The following is an 18,255-nucleotide window of genomic DNA, read 5'->3' as shown; positions in this document are numbered from 1 at the left end:
ATTCTCAATTTTCTTTTTGTCCCTCAGTCCCTACTCTGCTTCAAGTGTTATATTTTATCCAGGCCCCAGAAACCACATCGAGTATAATAGCTGCATAAAGTTAGGATTAACCACAAAAAATTACAAAATACCAGGTGATTTTATTCTAGAGCCCAGTTCAGTGCCTGGAACAAGGTAGACATAGGAAAAGCTCAACAAATGTTTTGGCTTTGTTTTTTTTTTTTAATTCTTGAAGTTGCCAGCCAACGGTGCAGTTCTAAATCTAATCTATGTATATTTCAAACTCCAGTGTTCCACTAAATGAGTGGTTTTGAGTGGAAATAAAATTCCTATTTATGTTTTAAATAGTACTTGTTTCATATGGTTTATGAACTATATTAACTTAGAACTTGAAGGTGCATTGAAACATCTAATTTATATTTTGTAACTACTGTTATAAAACAGAAAAGAAACCTACATTTTAATCCCAACACTTTCTCATTATACCTTCTTTGTCCATCTGGTTTGGACAATAATTCCTTCAATCACTCCATATGCTCTCAGGCATGGTAAAGCCTGCAGTGCTTATCTGATTAACAGCCTACAGGGCTAAGTTCTGAGGTTTCCAGTTAGGAGGCCAAAAAAAATGGGTTGAGATCATTTCTCCATCTCATTTGCTGTAATTCAACATGTTGAAACAAATTACAGGAATCCATATTTCAAAACAGGTTTTTAACTGCTTTTTAAAGGCTTGTCTACAATTACATTTGCAATTTTCTCAAGGCATCCTTGACTCTCCCCACCCTGAGCAAAATCAGTCAAACCAGTCCCACACTGTGTCCATTGTCTGCATCGCTTTATTTCTCCTCATCAATTCTCCTTCATTCCACACTCCATCCTGCCCTAAACTCTAATGGAATTTAATGTGGTCTTTGCTCTCCCCTCCAAGTTTACTGATCTCTCTTCATGTGTCCTGTAGGTACCTCACTGTCGAAGACCAAATTCACTGTCTCTCCATTCTCACCTTATCCACCCAAACCTCCTCCATGCATATTCCCAACTTTGACAAAATACCCTGTGATTCACCCAAGCAGGTATCTGCAAGTTATTTTTTTTTAATTTTTTTAATAGATCTTTATTGGAGTATAATTGCTTCACAATACTGTGTTAGTTTTTGTTGTACAGCAAAGTAAATCAGCCATATGCATACATATATCCCCATATCCCCTCCTTCTTGAGCCTCCCTCCCACCCTCCCTATCCCACCCCTCTAGGTCGTTGCAAAGCGCCAAGCTGATCTCCCTGTGCTATGCTGCGGCTTCCCACTAGCTAACTATTTTACATTTGGTAGTGTATATATGTCAATGCTACTCTCACTTTGCCCCAGTTCCCCCCTCCCCGCCACAGTGTCCTCAAGTCCATTCTCTATGTCTACATCTTTATTCCTGCCCTGCCACTAGGTTCATCAGTACCATTTTTTATTTTTCAGATTCCATAAATATGCGTTAGCATACGGTATTTGTTTTGCTTTCTGACTTCACTCTGTATGACAGACTCTAGGTCCATCCACCTCACTACGAATAACTCAATTTCGTTTCTTTTTTTTTTTTTTTGCGGTATGCGGGCCTCTCACTGTTGTGGCCTCTCCCGTTGTGGAGCACAGGCTCCGGACACGCAGGCTCAGTGGCCATGGCTCACGGGCCCAGCCGCTCCGCAGCATGTGGGATCTTCCCGGACCAGGGCACGAACCCGTGTCCCCTGCATTGGCAGGCGGACTCTCAACCACTGTGCCACCAGGGAAGCCCCAATTTCGTTTCTTTTTATGGCTCAGTAATATTCCATTGTACATACATGCCACATCTTCTTTACTCATTCATCTGTTGATGGACATTTAGGTTGGTTCCATGTCCTGGCTATTGTAAACAGTGCTGCAATGAGCATTGTGGTACATGTCTCTTTTTGAATTATGGTTTTCTCAGGGTATATGCCCAGTAGTGAGATTGCTGGGTCATATGGTAGTTCTATTTTTAGTTTTTTAAGGAACCTCCATACTGTTCTCCATAGTGGCTGTATCAACTTACATTCCCACCAACAGTGCAGGAGGGTTCCCTTATCACCACACCCTTTCCAACATTGTTTCTAGATTTTTTGATAATGGCCATTCTGACCGGTGTGAGGTGATACCTCATTGTAGTTTTGATTCTAATAGTGATGTTGAGCATCTTTTCATGTGTCTCTTGGCCATCTGTATGTCTTCTTTGGTGAAATGTCTATTTAGGTCTTCTACCCATTTTTTAACTGGATTGTTTGGTTTTTTTGATATTGAGCTCCATGAGCTGTTTGTATATTTTGGAGATTAATCCTTTGTCCGTTGTTTCATTTGTAAATATTTTCTCCCATTCTGAGGGTTGTCTTTTCATCTTGTTTATGGTTTCCTTTGCTGTGCAAAAGCTTTTAAGTTTAATTAGGTCCCATTTGTTTACTTTTGTTTTCATTACTCTAGGAGGTGGGTCAAAAAAGATCTTGCTGTGGTTTATGTCTAAGAGTGTTTTTCCTATGTTTTCCTCTAAGAGTTTTAGAGTGTCTGGTCTTACATTTAGGTCAATCCATTTGGAGTTTATTTTTGTGTATGGTGTTAGGTAGTGTTCTAATTTCATTCTTTGACATGTAGCTGTCTAGCTTACATGCAAGTCATTCTTGAATCTATCCCTTCTACTTCCTTTTCCCATTCCAATTAGTCACTAGGTGTTCTTAATTCAAATGCCTAAAATCCTCTCTAATATCTTCTGATGAAATCTTCTAACTGGTGGCCCTACCTCCAGACCCATGCCCCTCTTGAGTACCCCTCTATTCTGACATAGTGAAATATAATCATGCTATTTCCTGTTTTAAAATCTTCTGTGGTTTTCCATCCCAGTGGGAGATAGTTCAAATTCCTTGGCATGGTGTGGCAGATTCTGCTGACTGCCTAGCCAAAACTTCCACCTTGTTAACAGAATCCCAATTTTATTCTAGTAACCACACTGCTATGCTTCACCATGTGCTTCAAGAGTGCTAGCTCCCACCTCAGCCCTAGGGAGTAAACTGTGACTGGTCTACATCAATCATGGTGGCCTATTCCCTTACCAAATACTGAGCCTGGGCATATGATGCAATTCTAGCCAATGATACTAAAGGGAAGTCAGCTGTTGGGAGGAATGGGAGGAGGAGGGAAGACATTTCTGGGAAAGGCTTTCTCCATCTTAAAAGGAGTATGTCAATCAAAAGTTTACATAATGAGAGAGAAGAAAAGGCCCCTTTTCTACCTCCAGAAGTAATCTTAAGGGTACCTGGAGCTGCTTTAGTCATCTTACAACCATGGGGGTAGGGTTGGGGTGGGGGATAGGGGACAAGCCTGGGAATAACAGAATAGAAATATGGAAAAAACCTGGGTCCTTGATAACATCATTAAGCTGTGAAGGTAACCAACATGGGAGCAGCCCTACTTACGGACTTACTATTTGAGATACTAAATTCATTATTGTTCTTATTTTTAAGTCAGTTGAATCAGGGGATTCTGTTAGCTTTGGTCTCCTAACTGATATATGTGGCTTACAATGCCTGATATGATCTAGCCCCCAACATCAACCAAGCTCCTCAACAGGTATTCTCATGCACAACCCTGACATATTTACAGGTCTCAGAATTATGCCTTTTCTTACCTCTGAGCCCTTGTACTTGTTATTACTTCTGCTTAAATGACTTTCTTTCACTTCTCTACCAAATGAACTCCTACTTATCCTTCAAAACTCAGCTCAAATGTCACCTTCTCTCTATGAGCTCCCCCAGTCAGCTTAGGTGCTTCCTCTCTGCTCTTGTAGCACTTTGCTCATGCATACTTCTATTAGGGCAAGAATACTTGCTTTAAAAGCTGGCAGCTGTTTGAGTGGACCTGGTACCAGCTGGCCAGGTAGGAAGACAGAATATCTAGGTTTTGGACCATAATGGGTATGTTTGGTCAGGGAGAGTGGGATCCCCTGGGCTTAGTCTAGATGGGAGAGGTTTAGACCAAGAAGACTTCAATTACTCTCCAAATAAAATACAGGAATTTTGAGCATTCCCTCTAGAAACTAGGTTCAGGGAGCTCTGGTAAAGGAAAAAACAAATGAGATAAAAGGAAGATGAGGGACCTCTGCAAGATGGTGACAGTTGGGACTGGAGAGAAGAGCACATGAGAGAGTCCCTGTATTCTTTGTCTATAGTTGCATAACAAATTATTATCTCTCCCAGTTTTCGTGGGTCAGGAATTTAGGAGCAGCTTGGCTCAGTGTCTCTCATGAGGTTGCAATCAAGATGTCAGCTGGGGGACTTCCCTGGTGGCACAGTGGTTGAAAATCCGCCTACCAATGCAGGGGACGTGGGTTTGATCCCTGGTCCAGGAAGATCCCACATGCCTCAGGGCAGCTAAGCCTGTATGCCACACGACTGAGCCTGCGCTCTATAGCTCCTGCTCCACAACAAGAAAAGCCACTGCAATGAGAAGCCCGCACACCACAACGAAGAGTAGCCCCAGCTTGCCGCAACTAGAGAAAGCCCACGTGCAGCAACGAAGGCCCAACACAACCAAAAAAATAAATACATGAATTTTTAAAAATAAAAATAAATATTAAAAAAAAAATGTCAGCTGGGGGGATTTCCCTGGTGGCACAGTGGATAAGACTCCATGCTCCCAATGCAGGAGCCCTGGGTTCGATCCCTGGTCAGGGAACTAGATCCCACATGCATGCCGCAGCTAAGAGTTCACATGCCTCAACTAAGGTCTGGTGCAACCAAATAAACATTAAAAAAAAAAAAAGATGTCAGCTGGGGTTCTAGTCATCTAACATCTTAACTGGCACTGAAGTATGCGCTGCTAAGTGATGGCTGGCAAGTTGATGCTGTCTATTGTTGGGAGGCCTCTGTGCCTTCTCACGTGGGACTTTTCCAGGGATCCTTGAGTGTCTTCATGATGTGGAAGCTGGCTTCTCCCAGAGTGATCTGAGAGAGTGAGTGCCAGGTAGAAGCTTTATTCTTTTTTTTTTTTTTTTTTTTTTTTTTTTTTTTTTTTTTTGCGGTACGCGGGCCTCTCACTGCTGTGGCTTCTCCCGTTGCGGAGCACAGGCTCCGGACGCGCAGGCTCAGCGGCCGTGGCTCATGGGCCCAGCCGCTCCACGGCATGTGGGATCTTCCCGGACCGGGGCACGAACCCGTGTCCCCTGCATCGGCAGGTGGACTCTCAACCACTGCGCCACCAGGGAAGCCCAGAAGCTTTATTCTTTTGATGACCTAGCCTCAGAAGCCATGTCTTCACTTATGCCACATATTATTTGTTAAAAGCGAGTCACTAACTCTCAGTCCACATTCAAGGGTAGGGCAATTAGGCTCCACTTTTTGAAGAGAGAAGTATCTAACAATTTGCAGACATATTTTAAAATCACTAGTCCCCAAGACACGGTGGTCAGGGAAATTTCAGGTAATAGCATTGACATCTAGGGTTCAATTTTGAATTCTGCGCTATGTTATAATCCTCTCCATGACCCTAAACCTTCAGTAAAAGTCTGATAACACTACTGCCATGTGTCGGAGTATCTTGAGAAATGATGGCATATCAGTGCAAAAAAGATGACAGCAACTGTAGGAAGTGAATTAACAAGTAGGATGATTGAAAATTTGACAAACGCAGGAAATCAATGCCATAGATCATTCCGAGAAATGAAAGGCCACTCTTCAGAGATTCCAGCTGGGGAGGTGGGGTGCAGTATGGCAAAGTTTAAAATTCCCATAGTACTTGGGACGAAGGCATGGGGAAGATATTGATCCCTTTCTCTTGGCATCCATTCCGATTTTGAGTGTGGACACCTTCCTCAGGCATAGGCCGTGTGTACTTGAGGATTCTTTCACCCTGGCTCTAGGAGTGGGACATGCAAGCCAGGTCTAAGGTATTGGGCAAAATCCTATCCCTTGGCCACAGCTGTGTTTTCAGGAGTGGGCATATAGTCCAATTCCAGATAAAGAGACATATTTGCTGGGGCAAATAAAAAGTTTATTCACTTTTCTTACGGAGTGTAGTGAGGGAGCCTCTCTATCTCTGTCTGTCTGTCTGTCTCTCTCTCTTTCCCCTCCTTCCTAAATTCTTGATGACATGGTTAAGTTACTGAGTCAAATGAAACCTGAATTCCATTGTATCTCTGGATAGCCAATTATTTGAGCTAATAAATATCCTTTATTAAGTCAGTATGAAGTGGGTACTATTCTTTCAATTTTTTGTATGTTTGACAATTTTCACAGTTAAAATATAGGGTAAAAACTACATTAGATACCATTTTTTCAGCTACCAATCTGGCAAAGATTAAAATGTTTGATGACACACTATGGTAGTAAAGGAGTAAGAAACACTCCATTCTTCCAGATGCTCAGGCCCAAAATCTTGGAGTTGCCCTAACCCTTCTCTTGCTCCCATATCCACTCCCCACCCTCCATCGAGACCATGAGCAAAGCCCATTAGCGCTACCTTAAGAATGCATCCAAAAGCCAGCCATTTCTCACTAGCCTCATTGCTACCACACTGGTCTAAACTACTACCATTATTTTTTTAACATCTTTATTGGAGCATAATTGCTTTACATTGTTGTGTTAGTTTCTGCTGTATAACAACGTGAATCAGCTTTATGTATACCTATATCCCCATATCTCCTCTCTCTTGCATCTCCCTCCCACCCTCCCTATCCCACCTCTCTAGGTGGTCACAAAGCACCAAGCTGATCTCCCTGTGCTATGCGGCTGCTTCCCACTAGCTATCTATTTTACATCTGGTAGTGTATATATGTCCACGCCACTCTCTCACTTCATCCCAGCTTACCCTTCCCCCTCCCCATGTCCTCAAGTCCATTCTCTACGCCTGCGTCTTTATTCCTGTCCTGCACCTAGGTTCATCACTACCATTTTTTTTTTTAGATTCCGTAAATATGCATTAGCATACGGTATTTGTTTTGCTTTCTTACTTCACTCTGTACGACAGACTCTAGGTCCGCCCACCTCACTACAAATAACTCAATTTCGTCTCGTTTTATGGCTGAATAATATTCCATCGTATATATGTGCCACATCTTCTTTATCCATTTCTCTGTTGATGGACACTTAGGTTCGTTCCATGTCCTGGCTATTGTAAATAGTGCTGCAATGAACATTGTGGTACACGTCTCTTTTTTAATTATGGTTTTCTCACTGTATATGCCCAGTAGTGGGATTGCTGGGTCATATGGTAGTTCTATTTTTAGTTTTTTAAGGAACCTCCATACTGTTCTCCATAGTGGCGGTATCAATTTACACTCGCACCAATAGTGCAAGAGGGTTCCCTTTTCTCCACACCCTTTCCAGCATTTATTGTTTGTAAATTTTTTGACGATGGCCATTCTGACCGGTGTGAGGCGATACCTCATTGTAGTTTTGATTTGCATTTCTCTAATGATTAGTGATGTTGAGCATCCTTTCATGTGTTTGTTGGCAATCTGTATATCTTCTTTGGAGAAATGTCTATACCATTTCTTACTGAATTATTGCAGTAGCCTTCTTCCTGGTCTTTCTGTCTCTACCCTTGCCCCTTATAGTCTATTCTGAACACTGCAGTCAGTGAGATCCTTTCAAGTATAAGCCAGATCTTGTCACTCCTCCAAACTCTCTAGTAGCTTCTCATCTCAGAGGAAAAGCCCTAGTCCTCACAATAGCCTACAAGTCACATACCTCTTACCTCTCTAACTTCACTTCTCACTGTTATTCCCTTCACTCACTTTACGTCAGCCACAGGGGCCTCCTTACAGTTTCTACCTTATGACAGGCCCTGTCTTGATTTAAGATTTTGTAATTAGTGTTCCCTTTGCCAGAGTTTTTATGCATCTGTTCTCCCTACCCAGTGCTTTACCAAGACCCTTACCTCCTTCAGTCTTTATTAAAATATCAACTTCTCAGTGAGACTCACTTAACCACCCTAATTATAACTGTCCTTCCCACCCACACTTCCTATATCACCATTTTACATACAATATGTTTTATTGTCTATCTTCCTGCAACTAGAATATAAGCTCCATCAGAGCAGGAATTTGGCTCAAAAAATGAATAAAGAAGCTCTTTATGTACAGATATGAGAAGATCTCTAAGAAATATTGTGAAATAAAAAACTGACAGCTAACAAAAAACCTCATCTCACATATGAAAATTAACTTGAAATAGATCATAGTCCTAAATGTAAGTGGTGAAACTATAAAACTTGTAAAAGAAAAAACTAGATGAAAATCTTAGTGACCTTGAGCTTAGCAAAGATTTCTTATATTCAGCAGCAAAAGCATGATCTACAAAAGAAAAACTTAATAAATTGGTACTCACTAAAACTAAGAACTGTTCTTCAAGAGACACTGAAAAAAATGAAAGGATGGGCTACACACTGGCAGAGAAAATATTTGCAAATAATCTATCTGTTAAAGGACTTGTATCCAGAATATAAAAACAATCCTCAAAACTAAATAATAAGAAAACAACAACAACAAAAAAAAATTTATAAATGGACAAAAGATTTACAGACCTCATCAAAAAAAGATATACAGATGGCAAATAAACAAATGAGGTGTTCAACATCATTAGTCACTAGGGAAATGCAAATTAAAACTACAATGAGTGGCTTCCCTGGTGGCGCAGTGGTTGGGAGTCCGCCTGCCGATGCAGGGGACTCAGGTTCGTGCCCCGGTCCGGGAAGATCCCACATGCCGCGGAGCGGCTGGGCCCGTGAGCCACGGCCACTGAGCCTGTGCATCCGGAGCCTGTGCTCCGCAACGGGAGAGGCCACAACAGTGAGAGGCCCGCGTACTGCAAAACAAACAAACAAACAAAAAAAACAACTACAATGAGATGCTACTATATACCCACTAGTATGGCTACAAGCAAAAAGGCAGAAAATAATTTGCCAAGAATGTGGTACAATGTGCTGCTATGTCATAAGGACCCTTAAGCAGCTCTCCGGAGAAACCCACAAGGAGAACATCTGAGGCTTCCTGCCAACAGCCAGCAACAACTTGACAGCTGTGTAAGCGAGCCATTGTGGAAGTGGATTCTCCAATCCCAGTCAAGCCTTCAGATAGCTGCAGCCCCAGCCAACCTCTTGACTGCAACTTCGTGAGATAACCTACACCATAACCACTCATCTAAGCCACTATCAAATTCCTCACCTGCAGAAACTGATAGTGAATGTTTATTGCTGTTTTAAGCCACTGTGTTTTATAGTAATTTGTTCACTGAGCAGTAGATAACTAATATACAACCAAAGAGGATTAAAAGAAATAATATATACCTTGCCTGGCACACAGTAAGCCCTTCATAAAAGTTAGCTGTTATAACTGTTGTTGTGTAAATGCATGCATGTCCTTTTCACCAACAGTTGCAATCTTCTTGAAAAGGACTGCAGCTCATTCCCGTTTTTGCACTCTCTGCCTCTCCTCAGCCCTCTCAGCCCTTTAGCATAGTGCTGGGCACACATACAACAGAAGCCCAGTAAGTAACTCTCAAAGAGGGAGTTAAATCCAAAGGTGAAACAATTTCCCTTTGTCACCGTGAGGATAACTTTCCACTTCCTAAAATATTTGACTACCTTTTGGTGCAGTTAATGTAAATGCTTGGACTTTTATATGCTAGTTTGTAATGACTAAGCTGTAAAGGCCAAGGGGTGGAAAGGGAAGTCTTGGTTGACTAAAAGGAGGCAATGAAGAAATGCACATTGGATAAGGCAGAGGACCAGGTAAGACGGTCAGGGGTGTACCTGTAATAAAAAGAGTAAAAATGGGAATTGGACCTGGAGAACAGCCAGGAAAATTACACATATAATTCAGGGCTTCAAGGTTCATGGTTTTGAGGCCCACATCTGCTGTTTTTTGCTAATGATGATGTTTTTATTGTTGATAATGTTTGCTGCCTTCGTAACTCTGGCTAGTTGCTTTGAGAAGATATCCCATATTTATAAAGGATTCAATACCACAGAGCATTAAAAATACATGACATCTACTTAGATAAATAACCCAAGTGTCATTCCCTGCTAATAGCTTATCTTCTTTGTATGTCAAAGACAACAGACCATTACAGTCTTTGATAATATTCAAGGAAAGTTTTGCAATTTTACTTAAGAAATTAAAAATATTTAAATCTACTCTTTATGATACAAAGCTCATACAGTAATTGAAGTCATACATGCCATGGACCTGAGGTCAGGATATTATTGTCAGGCTTATTTGTGAGACAGCCCAAATTTGGTGTGCTAGTCTAGAAACAAGTTGACTGTGCAAAGAAGCAAAGGACAGTAACTAGTCATGGGCATCTTGGTTTCTTGATTGGCAGTTAGGTAACATGATGCCATCGATTTCTGCAGTGGGTGGGTAGACAGTCATAAAGAAAAATAGGTAATAATGATTATAATAATAGTAATAATAATCAACATTTGTTGGCTTCTAACTAATCTATAGTATAGTAAGAATTTAACCTTCTTTTTCTGATTGAATCCTGAAACAATGCAATGAAGTACATATTATTACTATTACCATTTTACAGATTAGGTAACTGAAGTTTGGATTAAGTCATGGAACTTCAGCTACCCTATGCTTCCCTCCTTGATCTCTGACAGTCATGACCAAGGCAATGTCAGAATGAGTCAGAGATAAGTCTCTTTGTTTCTTCCTTTCTTAAATCATTGTAACTAACTCTATTTGGGGGTTTATTACCTTGATCTGGAGAGACAGCACTGTGTGGTTAAGTTTACACTCCGATGTCAGGGAGATAAGTGTTTGAAAGCTGGTTTCACAACTTACTAGCTGCGTGACCTTGAGGAAGTTATTTTCGTTAAAGCTCATTTTCTTATCCATAAAATAACAATAATGACAACACTTCTAGGGTTGCTGCCCTCAATCTTTCTCCACAGCAGCCAGAGAGAAGTTTTCAAAATGCAAAATTGACCATGTTATCTAATTTCAACTCAAAATGAGATCCCATTGTTCTTAAGATATATAAATTGATACCCTTAACATGACTTTCAAAGCCTCTCATGGTCTGGCCCCTAATTCACCTCCCAGGCTGCATCTCAGTCTATGCTTCCTCTACCCCAAACACTGGCTTAAGCCTCTCACTACAGGACTTTTGCAATATGACGGTCTCTTTGTCCAGAAAGTTCTGCTTCCCTTACCCCTTCTGCTGCTCCCCATCTGACTTAGCTTAATTAACTCTTATCTTTCAGATCTTATTTCAAATGCCACTTTCCCTGTGTAACATAACTCCCTAGACTAAGTCAAGTCCCTCTAACATATGCTTTTAGCGCGGCATGTGTTTTCCCCTCATAGCATACATCCCAGTTGTAATGTTACATTTGTGAGTCTCTGGTTAATGCCTGTGCTCTTCGCTAGACCCTAAGCGCCACCAGAAAAGAGACCATGTCTAGTTTTACTCATCTTTGTCTCCCTAGCACCTAGTTCAGGGCCTGGCACATATCATCTGAAAGAACACTTGAATTGGCTAGCACTATTAAGCATCACTGCCCCTGCTATGAGTATAATTTTAGCCTGTGAAACAAGCACCACCTGGGTGTTTAGAATTAGTATGGTGATAACAAAGCAGTATTTATCAAACAGTGAGAATCTGCTTGGAAAATGCAGATTCCCATGCCTCATTCTCAGAGATATGAGTTGATAGGTCTAGGATGGGGTCTAGAAATTTGCATGTCTAACAAGTCCTCAGGGTGACTTGAGAACCACTGGTAAGAGAGGAAGGAAAGAAAGGAAAGGAGAGGAAGAAGCTAATTCATAGTCTCACTACCTTAGTAAACTCTGATAAAGTAATGGCAGGACTGTTTCCAGTCCTGGTTTCTGAATTCACTGCTGGGCTTGTTGCTTCCGAGGCAGCTTCCCAGAATCAAGGCCATGATTAGGAAAGGGATGAGCTTTGCTAGCATCCTGTTGGGTGGTGTCTCTGGTGACAACTGCAGGACACTGGGGAGGGTTGAGGGGTGAAGGAACTGGAACTTACTGGATGAGTCAGTCACTGCTACTGCCTAAGGGGAGGAATAGCAGCTCAGGCCCAAGATTCATGAGTGTCTCACTCATTATTTATTTATTTATGCAAATAAATTCTACCAAATTCTTACAGTGTTTCAGGTACTAAGCTATTCTGAAAATATAATGACACAGGGGAAAAAAAGTAAAAAAGAGACTCCTTTCTGATGGGGCTTACCATCTACCGGTGATATAGACACCAATGAAATAATTTTATAAACATATGCAAAATTACAGCTATCTAAGCTCTGTAAGATACAGGACCTGAGACATGATGGGGGAACTGATCAAGTCAGGGAGATCAGGGAAATAATTATTGAACTGGGATATGAAAACAATATAACTATAAATTAGATTTTGATGAATCACTACCTACATAAAAAGTAAAACTTTATTGGACTGTACCTCTTAATAGATGGATGGAGCTTTAAAAATATTTTAAATTATATCATTTAATGTAATTAGATGACTAGATCACTAGATGACTCATTTTTTGGTAAAGTGAAATAGAGATCATCACCAATTCTACTCCTATATTTTATTATTATAGGTAGGTACCAAAGAACTTTTTACACAAATAAATGAATGGCATTTTGCCAAATCTTTGTCACAATTTTTCCATATCCTTAAGATTTGTTAAGGGATTAGAAACCATCTCATTTGCAAAAGGATGTGTTATTCATTTGAGTAACCACTTAATCTCTGGAAATAAACCCAAAAAGGCTTATCAAGTGACTACTAATTGTTCTTATTTCTCTTTCACTTAAAGGCATTTTGGTTTTGGAGCTGAAAACCCCTTAAAAATGTGTTTCATGATTTTTCTTGTTGATTGTGAATAAAGACCTACTTCAATTATTTAGGTCATGTTAAAGTGCCGTAAGAAGACATTACAGATGGGCAGAAATTGGTATAATAAAAATATTATATACAGGTTTTTTAATCTCATTTCAAGATTTAAACAAGTTTAAAATTATACATTTGACAGAATTAAAAGAACATGTCACCATCTGAGATGAAGATATTAATTCTAATTAAATGAAATGGTTTCCAAAAGCTCAGGGCATTATATCTTAGGTTATATTTTGGGAACGCTTTTATTTTACCAGGTACATAAGTAGATGCTTTTAAGACTGCAGTTTTGGACTTCCCTGGTGGCGCAGTGGTTAAGAATCTGCCTGCCAATGCAGGGGACATGGGTTAGATCCCTGGTCCGGGGAGATCCCACGTGCCACAACTACTGGGCCCACATGCCTAGAGCCCATGCTCCACAACAAGAGAAGCCACAGCAATGAGAAGCCTGCGCACCACAACGAAGGGTAGCCCCTGCTTGCCACAACTAGAGAAAGCCTGCATGCAGCAACAAAGACCCAATGCAGCCAAGAAAAAATAAGAGTGCAGTTTTATCTAGTTTGTGAAAATAAACAGCAAAAAGAAGAGAAGGTTTTATATGACTAGTAGGTAGAGTTTACAAAATGGTGTAAAAATAATTGTTTAGGGGGATTATTTACATAAGTTACAACATGTTCCTGTCAAGGTAATAAGGATATAATAGAAATGCATAAATGAAGGGGAAAAATGAGTGGCAGTGAGATTTGTGCCCAAATAATATGGATTTACCATATCAAATAATATTTTTTTCCTGTGTCTGTTTCAACTTGAGTACGAAATGAACTGAAACTTCCTACTAGACAAGAACCAGTGAAGCTAAAGTAATTTGGGGGGATTTTTGCCTATGAGCCAGAGATGACATGATGTTTGTTTCTTAGCCTGATCAAAATTAGTGATTTTCCTTGTTTTGCCTTTTTTTCTTTTAGAAATAAGGTCCTTTAGGAGAAACAAACAAACAAAAAAATTTTAAAAGGTGGTGTGATTGCAGTAACTACCACCACCCGAAAAAAAAATGTGCAAAGGGAAACAGTTTATTGCTTAAAGGATGATGCAACTAACTAAAGTTCCAAAAGAAGATGCTCTTTCGGTCATCTGGCTACCTGGAGGTTTTTACACACCAGGGCAATGAATTATAACAAGATATAGGACTGGCAAAGGCACACTTGTCTTTTTTTTTTTTTTTTTTTTTGTGGTATGCAGGCCTCTCACTGCTGTGGCCTCTCCCGTTGCGGAGCACAGGATCCGGACGCACGGGCTCAGTGGCCATGGCTCACAGGCCCAGCTGGTCCGCGGCATGTGGGATCTTCCAGGACCGGGGCACGAACTCGTGGCCCCTGCATCGGCAGGCGGACTCTCAACCACTGCGCCACCAGGGAAGCCCACACTTGTCTTTCATAAGGTGGGAGGACAGAGTGAGAAACGGGAGGAAGGAAAGGAGAACTGCTTCATCAGCTTTCTTAGGAAGATGAATTTTATGAAAGATACGGAAAATGAGGAACAGCAAATTGATTCCCTTAAACTGTTCCCCACATACCTGTTGGAAAGTCTTCCTATACACATTCTCCAGTTTGAAACTGCTAAAATAATTCTATCTTCTTATCCCTTCAGCCCTTACTGGTTGCCCCCTCCCTGAATTCCTACAGCTCTTATTGTCTGTTCTTGATAATTTAGGAATCAATTTCTCTTTAAGTGACTGTAAAGAAATCAGTCTTATTTTCAAGTGTGGCTGCCAGAATCAACCCCATTCTATATTATACTCATACCTCATGTCTGGTCATGTACAATGGCAGTGCACGGAAAAAGGGTAATGTAAGCTGGAATAAGTAGTGGGACCTGTTTTAGACCTTCAAGATGAGATTTTTATAAGAGAGAAATGCATTCTCGGGAAGAACATATGCTGGTTAGGATATAAATCAGCTGCTGTAATAAAGATTCAGACTAACAGCAACTACCTAAACAAGTTCTCTCATGTACCAGAGCATGCATAGTCCAGAGGTACTACTGTAGTCCATAAGGTAGCAGGTTTCCTTTACCTTTTGCTCGGCTACCTGCTAAGGTAGAGGCCTTGTCCTCATGGCCAAAAATGGTTGACATTTTGGGTCTGTATGCTAGATGACAAGAAGGGAGAAAATGAGGAAAATACTCAAAGAGGACATAATCTTTCCTTTTAAAGGCAGAATCCAGATGTTTCATATCAATTACACTCACATCCTACTCACCAGAACTTAGTCACACAGACAATGCTAGCTGTAAGAGAAGCTGGGGAAAGTATAGACTTCTGCTGGGAAGCCATGGGCCCAAGTTAAAACTTGCAATTTCTATTACTAAAGAAAATAACTGAGACAACATTGAGAGAACTAGTGGTCTCATAGATTAATGCAGAAAAGAAAATGCCAGGAGATAGAAGGGAGAATGGGGAAAACAACTGTCCTAAGAATATAAGATTCTACAGTGCCCGACTGAGGAGTTGCAGGCGTGGGAAGCTATTCAGGGTTTATAAAGAATATCACCGGGCTTCCCTGGTGGCGCAGTGGTTGAGAGTCCGCCTGCCGATTCAGGGGACACGCGGTCGTGTCCCGGTCCGGGAAGATCCCACATGGCGCGGAGTGGCTGGGCCCGTGAGCCATGGCCACTGAGCCTGCGCGTCCGGAGCCTGTGCTCCGCAAGGCGAGAGGCCACAACAGTGAGAGGCCCACGTACCGCAAAAAAAAAAAAAAAAAAGAATACCACCAAGAGGGACTTCCCTGGTGGTCCAGCGGTTAAGACTCCATGCTCCCAATGCAGGGGCCCCGGGTTCGATCTGTGGTCAGGGAACTAGATCCCGCACGCGGCAATGAAGATCCTGCGTGCCACATTAAGACCCGGCACAGCCAAATAAATAAATATTAAAAAAAAAAAAAAGAATATCACCAAGGAAGTCGTTTCTTTGCTTGCTAATTTGTTTGTTTTCTAGGAGGGTTTAAGTGCTGGTGAGATGTAGGACAGAGTGTGTAGATGTGTTGAGAGGGTATATCAGATAGGATGGGTAAGGTCCTTATTATTTGAAGTGTGGTCCAGGGTCTCATAGCATCAGAATCACCTGGGAGCTTGTCAGAAATGCAGAATCTTAGACCCCCACCGAGATCTACAGAATTATAATGTGGCATTTTTACAAATTCTTTAGGTGATTAATATCACATTAAAGTCTGAGAAGTGCTGTGCTAGATTATGTTATGGTATGGAATAATCCTAAAATCTGTATCTTAAAACCACAGAGATTTATTTCTTACTCATGCTGAAAGTCCATCTGGGAGGAAGAGGGTGGCAAATACGTGACTGCTTCATCATCCTCACCTGGGCCCCAGCCTGACGGTGCCTCTACCATCTGAACGTCACCAGTCAGGTGGCAAGAGAAGGTAATGTGTGGCTCTCATGCTTCGCTCACACTTCCTTGGTCAGACAAATCTCATGGCCATGCCTATCTTCAAGGAGGTGGGAAGAACAATTCTACCATGTCCCTGGAAGGAGAGGACTCGAAATACTGGTGAAGCCAGGAGATCCCAGAGGTAGGGTGGCCTTTCAAAGGTTATCACAATATAGATGTAAAATTATCAGACGCTGGGAGAGTATATTATCTATAGGAAGGAGAAGAAGAGCATGAACAACAACAACAAAAACATTTCAGGATAATTAGTCTGAAGAGGTAGTCAAGGAAGACTCCCAGCTTTAGAGTCTGATTGATTGGGTAGAAATGAAAAATTGTGGAGGAATTGGTTGCAGTGGGGAGTGGAAAGGCTGAGTTTGGAACGGACGTGCTAAATCAGAAATTAAGGTGGATATTCACCCTCTGCCTATCGTTCCAACTCCCCACCGTGCTCCGGCCACACTGACCTTTCTGTCCCTTCATACACCAACCTTGTTCTCACCTTAGGATTGTTGTACCTACAGTTTCTTCTGGAATGCTCTTCTCTGGGCCTAACATGAGCTCCTGCCTGTCATTCAGAACTTAACCATAGTGTCACCTCCTCAGAAAGGCCTTTCCTGGTCATACAAGTGTAGCCACCCTGTCATACGTTATCACACCTCCTTACTACAGTTATCAGCATAGTACCTAGAGCTAACCGATAACCGATATTTTTATTCGTCTATCCCTCTCCCCCCATTAAAAAGTAAGCTCCATGAGGTCATAGACTCTGTCTATCCTGTATCACCAGCTTCAAGTACAGTGCCAAGCAAAGTTGGTACTCAATAAATACTTACTGAATATTCACATGGAAATTTCAGTTAACAGGTATGCAATAAGGGACATATAGATAGGGCTCCAATGAGGAAAACAGATTTGGAGTAGTGAAGTTCTCTAAAGTATTAAAGATGAACAAGGAGCATTAAACCTTCAGGAATGTTCCCCCCTCAGTGGGTAGAGAAGCGTAGGAGACTCAGAAGTCTAAAGGGTAGAACAGAGTGTCTCCTGAAGCGAGGAAAAAGTTTCAGTGAGGGATGGGTCAATGGGGGGCAAGTGTTATCTCTTAGTCAAGAAAAATGGGAATAAGAAAAAGACCACTGGATTTGGAAAGATCATTTGTGACCAATGAATAAAGGAGTAAAAATGTAGGGCTTAAGGAGAGAAAGGACTTGGCAGGTATAGCTCATTACTGGAGTAGGTTTGGCAGTAAAGGGAATTAGTACTCCAGCAGGATTGAGTGGGTTTCTTTTTGTGAAACCTATGGTTCTTAACTTGAAGTTAATGGATCCCTAGGGGGTCCACGAGTCACTGTCAGGGACACTGCAAATTTAGAAATTATAGGCAAAATTTTGTGTGTGCATGGGGGTAGGAAGTGGGGGGAAGAGGATTTGTAGTTTCATTATTTTCCAAAAGGTCGAGACCCAAAGGTTAAATAGCCAGTGCTGAATAGGAAGAGAATAAGTTAAAAAAAAAACAACAAAAAACGGAGACCCATAAAAGGGCTAAGCTTTAGAGAGAAAAAGAAAAACCTCTTTCTTATCTAAGGAAAAGCTAGAAACAGATTTTTAAAAGTTCACAATTACATCATCATCTCAGTAAAAGAGGGAGTAAAGACAGATCTGGAAACACTGGGGAGACTTGTGCAAACACGCTCCAGTTAAGGGAGGCTGAAGAAGACGGGAAGACGGAGTGGGGAAAGCCTGTGTTCCTCAACCGAGCCCGCGGCCCTAGCAAAGCACCATCTGTGCAACGTCACCGCCCAGGAGGTGGTGCTCAAGGCTGGGAACTGCTGGTATTGTTCTTTAATCAGTAAGCGCCCCTCTGAGACCCCAGCCGAAGCGCCTGGGATCGAGAG

Source organism: Lagenorhynchus albirostris, chromosome 16 (genome assembly GCF_949774975.1).
Source record: "Lagenorhynchus albirostris chromosome 16, mLagAlb1.1, whole genome shotgun sequence".
Classification (NCBI taxonomy): domain Eukaryota; kingdom Metazoa; phylum Chordata; class Mammalia; order Artiodactyla; family Delphinidae; genus Lagenorhynchus; species Lagenorhynchus albirostris.
This window is presented reverse-complemented; position numbering follows the sequence as displayed.